We start from the raw sequence: 9,721 nt of genomic DNA, 5'->3' as shown, positions 1-9,721 counted from the left end.
GGAAGACGTCCATAATAACGGCATAACTTTATTTGTGCTTACGTTTCAAGACATCTGTCTCATTATCAAAGCTGGAATAAGTAAAAGATAAATATAAAATCAGACTCATACTTAAAATTACAATCAAAATATAAAAAAAGTTATACAAAAGAAAGACAAAATTAAGAAGACCGTTACCGTTTGTACGGAGTATAAAAGTAGAGTGACATAAACAAAGAATTCCAGACCGGGGTAAACTCACGTCAGGTACAGAGTTGTTGAGGTAGTTTGGTTGTTCAATATTTGAGAACTCTGGATTAGATAATTTGACTCCAGTTCTATAACTGACCCCCCTATGACAATCAATTCGCACTTTCAGTAGGCGGCGTGAGGCGCCCACGTATTTCCCCTGACTACATCGGGGGCAAGCAAATAAATAGACGATGCTTGATGTCATAAGAGGGCTAATTTTGTCTTTGTACTGGAATAATGATTTGATATTAAGAGGATTGACCGGAATCAATTTACAATTAATGGCAGGTGCATACTGTTGAATTAGGTTATTCAAAGTGTTGTAAAAAGACTTATCTAATCCAGAGTTCTCAAATATTCGAGAACACGTCAAAAAATGTAAAACAGAAATTGATTATAGAAATTTTAAAATACTTTCCAAAGTCCCCAGTTCTTCGCTTCCTATCTTTGAATCTCTTTTTATTAAACTACTAGTACCAAGATTGAACAACCAAACTACCTCAACAACTCTGTACCTGACGTGAGTTTACCCCGGCCTGGAATTCTTTGTTTATGTCACTCTACTTTTATACTCCGTACAAAACGGTAACGGTCTTCTTAATTTTGTCTTTCTTTTGTATAACTTTTTTATATTTTGATTGTAATTTTAAGTATGAGTCTGATTTTATATATATATTTTACTTATTCCAGCTTTGATAATGAGACAGATGTCTTGAAACATAAGCACAAATAAAAGTTATGCCGTTATTATGGACGTCTTCCTCTGCCCTTGTCCTATATATATATATATATATATATATATATATATATATATATATATATATATATATATATATATATATATATATATATATATATATATATATATATTTTATTTATTTATTTATTTAATTATTTATTTAGTCTACCTTCTTCACTCACTGCTGCACTTGAGTTCTCGCGCTACCGTCCAAACACCTTTTTCTTCCCGCCATCCACCATTTTCTCGACCTCTTTTGCCTCCAAAACTGACGAATTATCCGTGAGTTTCGAAACCTTTACCTGTTCTTATCTAACCAGTCAACTTCATCATTTAATCTATGCTAACCTTCAGAAGATCCCAAGGTCGCATAAATTCCACCGTCGCGTGTGGTGTAATAATAATAATAAGAGTAATTTAAAAAATACTCTTAGTAGTATGAGTCTTGAAATGGAGAAATAAATCCACAGTTATGTATGGGTACACATATTTAAAAATATATCTCGACATACATTTTTAAAGATATTTACCAGTACATAACTGAGGGTTTGTTTATCCAATAATAATAATAATAATAATAATAATAATAATAATAATAAACGGTTAACTACATGATGCAGGAGTCCCAATCAGGGTCACTGGTGATGAAAAATACTTCAAAAAGGCTTCTGGGCAACTTAGATAAATGAAATAGACAACATTGCATTATGAATAAACTTTCATATCTATAAATGGTGAGGAGATGATTTTAGTCCCTTATATTTACTTAAAAATCACGTGGACAAATCCTTTACATTACAATTCCTTTTACGAGAACTACACGACTATAATTGTTGTAGGCTTATGGCAGTTTCCATCAGATACTGTACAAGCCAAGAAACTGCAAGGACTATGTGACAGACCTTCAAAGTCTTCTTAAAAAAAAAAAACTCTTGGAAAAGGAAACATTGGAACTTGAAAGACACTTTTGAAAATATATCATCTTATGATGTCTTCTAAGCCATACAAAAAAGTAATCAGTGCCTTTAGGGTTAACTTTAAGTGAGAAAATGGCTTTGTAGGAGTAGATAAAATAAGTGTTTTATTCATTTTCAGACCGAATGCCAACGGAAAATGAAGCCAAAAGATGGCGTCTCTTTATTAATACGGTCTGCTTACAGGGGGTGACGTTAAAGAACTGTGAGCAGGCGTCATAACCTTATGTAGTAGCAAACTGTCATGAACGCCCGCACGTAGAGGCAGGGGTGGCACCTGCTCCCCCCACCCCCTCAAAGCCTGGCTTGATTTATTAAAGAAATGCAGGCGCTGATACTGTTTTTCAGAATTAACCTGCTAGTCCAAAGGGTCAAAAGTGTTTGTCTTTTGATACCGGAAACTGTCCATGTATGTATTAAGATTTGCGCCCCCTTGGAAAATATGCTGCGGGCGCTCATAAAAAATATGGACTAATTCGTAAATTTAAAGGTGTGTCCTGTTTGGTATCAGGTTTTATGAAATATCTTGGATAAGAAATAGGAAAGTGAATAAATTTCACCGTTACGTTTGCCAGGTGAATTTATGTCTTACCTAGGGAAGGGGGGGGGGGACACCAGCTTGTGTGAACAGTTACGGTATCAGAGTTGAAGGTTATTTTTTTTATTGTGTTTGGGCACGTCAGCTCAACTCAACGCTGGTCCTTAGCCCGGATAAACAGGGAGGGTTGAAATCATGGGGAGCATACATCCGTAAAACATGCCAAAACTGATCAGGAGTGAGCCGTTCGAGACAGGAACAGGAGGAGGAGGTTCATCAAAACAGCGACCCCGACTAGGGATTACGCTGAGAAGAAGAAGAAGAAGTGACTGTCTAAAGATCATTTGTTGTTGCCATTTCTCTTAAAAACTAATGACGTTTCAGGTGGGCTGCTGTAAAGAGAGAAAATGGGTACGTATAAAATCAAGAAGTTGAGAAGGCATTGTGATTATTACGATTACATACGTACTTGGTCAAAAGTGACCAGTATATTTTAAATATATATATTTATATATGAATGTATATATATGTACTTTTATTATTATTATTATTATTATTATTATTATTATTATTATTATTATTATTATTATTCAGAAGATGAACCCTGCACTTATGGAACAAGACCGTAGGTGCCATTGACTAGAAATTCAAGCTTCCAAAGAATATAGTGTTCATTGGAAAGAAGTAACAGAAGATAATAAGAAATACAGAAAGAAGAGATCAGTTATCAGGAAGAAAAATAAATTAACAAATTCACAAAAATATAAAAATGTAAGCACAAGACAAATAGAATGGGAGAATTTTTTAGGTAGTGACGCATTTGAGAATCCTTAGCAAGTACGCATACTTACTCACACATGTGCATTATTACTACTACTACTACTACTACTACTACTACTACTATTATTATTATTATTATTATTATTATTATTATTATTATTATTATTATTATTGTTGTTGTTGTTGTTGTCCAGAAGATGAACCCTATTTATATGGAGCAAGCCCACTCGGACCATTGATTGAAATGCAATTTTCCAAAGATTATGGTATCCACTTGAAAGAAGCAACAGAAGGTAATAGGAAATACAGAAAGAAGAGATCAGCTGTTAGAAATGAAAAATAATTCAACACATTCATGAATAAATAAGTGCAAGACAAGAGAATTGGGAGAACTTTATTAGGGTAGTGACGCATTTACGAATCCTTAGCAAGTACGCATACATACTCACAAATGGGTATGCCCGACATGCATATAACAGTGATCGTCGATATATATTTTCTCCCAGCGTTATTGCGTCAAAAATACTGTTACCAAGTGTGAATCACGTCATGTTTACCAGAACTGCGTTAATATTCACCAAACGCCTCGGTTCTATCGATTTTATCAGAAATGCTCAATAAGCTAAACAGTCGCACAAACGGAATGTATACAACCATTGACCTTCGGTTAAGAGATAAAAAAAAAAAATCAAGAACTGGTTATTACAGTCGGCTTATTAAAGCCTTTTCGATATCGATGTAATTTCGGTCAGTAAAACTATAAATTCGTGGTGAGAGCCGTAAAGATATTTTTCAGAAGCATAATCAGCCATATTTCAGGTCGACTCTTTTGGTTTTATGCGCAACATATCAACATGAGGTGTGAGGTTGCAAGAATCATTTCCTTTTTCCCATCGATTCCATATATTATTATTATTATTATTATTATTATTATTATTATTATTATTATTATTATTATTATTATTATTATTAGAACAGCCAAGGAAGCGCTATAGCCAACATTTTATTCCACTAGTACGTTTCGGCTTTACCACACTAAGCCATTTTCGACCTAAAATAGAGGCAAAACACCAAAACATAAAACCTTATACTAGTAAAATACAAATCAAAGAAAGGTCACACACTCGAGAATAATTTTTTATAAACTACGTTACCGTTAAAGAAAAAGAAACACACTACTCAGAAAAGAAAACATAGTAAGTTAAAACTAATACAATTCAGTGAATTACAATAGCCAATGAAACTAAGAAAGAGAAAACAAACTCAAGACGAGACAAAGAAATGTTAAAAAAGGACTAAGAAATGTTAAAAAAGACAAACACGAAAAGAAAAATTACAAAGAGATAAGTTAGCCTAATGACTGGAAAGCGAGAGCGGACAGAAAAGCAGTATAGAGTATAGATAACGGAAAAGAAGACTGATCTTGGTTGAGTTGTGGCTTAAGTTTGTGAATATATATAGATTCTAAAATCCTTGAATCAGACAATTTTGAACAAGACTCTACAATTTTAAAATCCCTTATACTTAGTCTTGCTTGATTGCATCTACTGCAATGTTCGCGGATGGAAGAGGAAGACTGCTGCTTGGCTGCTAAATCTCTACCTGTCCTGTCACTGGTCCCTGCATGCTGGCAGTATCTCGTTTTGAGCACCTTTATGGAACTACCCAAATACCCCACTGGGCAGTTGGGGCATGTATAATAGTAAACAATACCAGAACGCAATAAATCAGGTAGTTTTTCTTTGAAAGGTAGTAAGCTTTTTATTTTAAAATCATTACTAAAAATGAATTTAAAAGTAATCTGTGGATGAAATCTATCAAAACAGTATTTCAGTTCCCTTTCAAGTTGCTTAACTGATTCACCAATGTAAGGCAATTTGCAATAAAAAAAAGTAGTTTAGGAACTGTAACAACTGGCACTTTAGGTCTGTAAACATTATCCAGAAACAGCCTAATATATTTAAAGACAAATTGGTTGGATAACCATTATTTGCGAAAAATTTTACCAGGAATTCCATCTCTTCATGAAAGAAAGTGAAATTGGAGCATAAATTATAAGCCCTGAAGATTAAGGTATTACTTGCATATAATTTGAAAATGTTTGGACAGTGACTGGAAAACCTCAAACCTAATCCTGAATAAGTGGGTTTCCTGTACACAGAAAATGAACCCTCGGATTCGTCAATGAAAATATCTAAAAATGGCGTCTTATAATTCACTGAATTGTATTAGTTTTAACTCACTGTTTTCTTTTCTGAGTAGTGTTTTTTTTTACGGTAACGTAGTTTATAAAAAATCATTCTCGAGTGTGATCTTTCTTTGATTTGTATGTTATAGTATAAAGTTTTATGTTTTGGTGTTTTGCCTCTATTTTATGTCGAAAATGGCTTATATAGTGTGTTAAAGCCAAAACGTCCCAGTGGAATAAAAATGTTGACTATAGCGCTTGTTTGGCTGTTCTGAGGATCAGATTCCTGGGAATCAGTCTCTAGCAATAATTATTATTATTATTATTATTATTATTATTATTATTATTATTATTATTATTATTATTATTATATAAATATGTATGTATATATATATATATATATATATATATATATATATATATATATATATATATATATATATATGAGACAAAATCCAGGAAAGAAAGAGAAACAACGTACTATAGTGCTGCACTCCGTCACTCCTTTATTTCTCTTTCCATCCAGGATTTTGCCTTTATTTATATATTCATCACGTTCCATATTTTCGTAATTCAGTTATACATACATACATATATCTATATATATCTATATATATATATATATATATATATATATACACTTATATATAATTGCCATCTAATCTTTGTCAAGCTGGGGAAAGCTCAAGCTGACATGTTTTAACGTTGGTACCAAAACGTACCCATCAATTTACACTTGTGAAATATTCATGTTTATATGCATGAGCAATGAAGGTATTCTTAATTACTAATGCACGCAATTTCTTCCACCTACGATGCTGATTATGGGGTGACGTTATGGTCATGAGCACAGATACTTAGAATGTGTATATATATATATATATATATATATATATATATATATATATATATATATATATATATATATATATATATATATATATATATATATATATATATATATATATATATATATATATATATATATATATATATATATATATATATATATATATATATATATATATTATTTTCACGTATTTACATTCCTCCTCTTAGCCAGTCAAAAATAATTGGAATTTCTAATTAAAAAGAGCTTCTCATTTGAATGTTAGGCCAAAACAACATGGAGGACAAGGTAGGACGACGCTTGCTTTGAACCAAGAATGCATTCCTCTCCACCTGACCGGAAATCAGGACAATAGGCCCCCCTCTTCACACCTCACTTCTACACTTCTAAAGAACACTCCTAGATTTCCCCTATTTTGGAGTAGCGAGAGTGGCGTAGGTTTTAAGGAAGGTTATAATCATTAAAGGTGTAGGCCCCTCGAAGGAAGGTTGCAAACTTTAAAGATTAGTTCCTTAGACTGTAAGGCTTCTTTTCCCTGTGACCCTTTTATTGGCTTACTACTTGCTTTCAGATGTGCCCAGCTCGCGTACATGCACACACGCCAAGTGCCCCACGAAGACAACACGAGAGGGCAGAGAGAGACGCTCTAGCTTTCGTGAGGAGAGGGTAGAACATTTTTCCTCTCAATCCGGACTGGCGGCAGGTGATGCTTATTCTGCAACTTCGACATCTTATACAGGAGCCCCTATAAGCCTGATAACGTATGTCTGAGTGGCAGTCTTTCGCCAGTACCACTCTGTTCATTCTAGTGAAATTCCTTTCTTTATTTCTCCAAGGTTTCCCACTTCATTTCCACTTCTGGCCTTTCCTAATATATATATATATATATATATATATATATATATATATATATATATATATATATATATATATATATATATATATGCATGCATATGTTTATGATTTGTGTGTGATTGAGACTCCAGGAAAGAGTTAAAAATGTTTTTAAGCTGTTTTTGTTGACTTATCTCAATGGCCTAAGCAAACTTAGATTACAGACATACTTAGCTTACTGTCAGATATATATATATATATATATATATATATATATATATATATATATATATATATATATATATATATATATATATATATATATATATATATATGCATACAGCAAAGTAGGGCACATCATCATAAATATGAAAATAAATATATTGCTCGTGTATATTATTAAATACCTTGATTAGGTTAGTCCAGGCACGCTCATTCAGTAAATTCAAGTCATGAAATTTACATTTTTCTTATTCCCGACACTGATTCATTCGGCAACACCTGAAAAATGTCTAAATACGAAATAAAATATAATTGATGAGCTTAACTTGTTATTCGGAGAATTTACGCTGAAGGTCTCACGCTCTTCGTAAAGTTCTACATATTCCTCTAATTTTTATTAGACATTTTCATTGTTAATTAAAGTTCAGTACATATTCTGTTCCCAGACACATTGTAAATACAGATCAAGGCAACCTTTGATTCACTGTTCCAAACGCGTTTATATTCTTGCGTTTGCAGCCGCAGACAAATTACAGAGCAATATATGAGGGAGATCATTTGTAGGCCTATGTACCCAGATCCTTAATGTTTTGGGATATCTATGAGGTCCTGACCCGAAATCTGTCGATCTTGTTCAAGTTCGCAAACCAATGTATCCGGATCCATGAGTCATTTTAAGCTTGTTAATTCTGAACGTGATAACATGAATTATTTTTCGGTGAGGTGGAAATAAGTACTACCCCTTCAGTATGTATTCTGTTTGCCTTTCAAATAACGCTGATGGCAATCACCAACAACAGGCAATTGATGCTGAATAATAGTGATAGAACTGCATTAACTAAAATTTAAGGTTTTTCGAAGGGCTCACTTTCAAGGCCTACAACCTAATCATTTTATATAATGAATGTATTTCTCAAACCTGACTGGTTCGGATTTCATTTTTATTATTTTTTTATAACTTGTAATAAATAAAAGCAATAAAATCAAATTTGGTAGGAATTTATATTATGCCAAAGCCCTGAAGTCGTATAAATTTGAAAATAAACTGCTAGATCCACATCTATACGTTGTCTCTGTGGTATAACTTCAGGATTCAAGTAAGAGACCAAATAGCTACCTGCCTGTTTGGACAATAATCTCACTCCACCCCAATATATCTGTAGGATATGGTTCTATGTGTGTGTGTGTTTTTTTTTTTTTTTTTTTTTGTTCATTAGCTGGTTAACTGCTTTCGGGTTGACGTGCTTCTATGAGTGAAGAAAAGCTTATCAGTAGCTTACTAAGCAAGTTTCCCGTCTTCTTCATTTGGTTACTGTTTTCCTCAGCACCAAATAGTGCCCAGCTCCATCTGGAGTTCAGTTTTTAATTGTATAGGTGATTTTGTGTGAAGCCTGAAAATCATGTTCATTTCCTATTTTCATTTTTAATGAAAAGGCCAACAGAACGGACGACCAAACATCCTTATCTAATCTATTTCTTGAGAAAACAGGCGAGAGAGAATGCAGTAAAACAGCAGCTGAGCTCAGGGGCGGCAATAGGTCTACCTTTTAAATATAACGATAAAGAACGATAATTGATCAAAATTCTCTATAGTCCTTTTAACCTTCAGCCTTCAGTGTAACTCACTATACTTATCTTTCGATAGATTAGTAATTACTGTCGGCTGTACCTTTATGACTCTTACAGCTGCTTGATGACTCATATGACCACCAACGGCTCCAATTCCTCTGCTCCCTTCTGACATCTGTGGTGGCACTGTAATCTGTGTCCTTTATTTCAAAAGTATTCGTATTTAGCTCCACAAAACTTTCCGGTAACAATGTTTGTGGTCACCGCACTTCATTTTGCACTCTCCGTCAATATAGGCCTATAATTCACTCACTGGCTCTTCACTCTACTCCCAAGAGCATTTAGGTATATTGGAATATCTTTATAGGCTATCAGTGTTAATAACAACACTATTAACAGAGTTATTCTGGTTTTGATTACTGACAAATTGCTCTGCGCTATTTTTGGGATCTAGTACTCACGATGGACAATAATCTACGAAGGGATACGGAGGGTGGGGGTTGGGGGGACCGGCACAACTAAATGCCCGTCCAGAGCCCAGGTGTTAAGTTCAGTTGGCTTGCTCCCCGAGTGGCTAGGCTCTCTTGGAAAACTGAATAATTAATAAAATTACAAGGTATCCCTGCAGGACGGGGCTGGAGACCATTCTCACGAGCGGATCCCTCGCCTAGGAAACCTATGCCTCCAACCCCGGCGGTAAGGGCTTCCTCTTAGGGTGCTTTACGTCTGAGGGTGAGCCATGCCAGGAGGGGTTGGTCTGCATATTTGTATGTGTTAACTGCTTAGGAGAAGGATA

The sequence above is a fragment of the Macrobrachium rosenbergii genome, chromosome 6 (assembly GCF_040412425.1).
Source record: "Macrobrachium rosenbergii isolate ZJJX-2024 chromosome 6, ASM4041242v1, whole genome shotgun sequence".
Taxonomy (NCBI): domain Eukaryota; kingdom Metazoa; phylum Arthropoda; class Malacostraca; order Decapoda; family Palaemonidae; genus Macrobrachium; species Macrobrachium rosenbergii.
Note: the sequence above shows the minus strand (reverse complement) of the source record.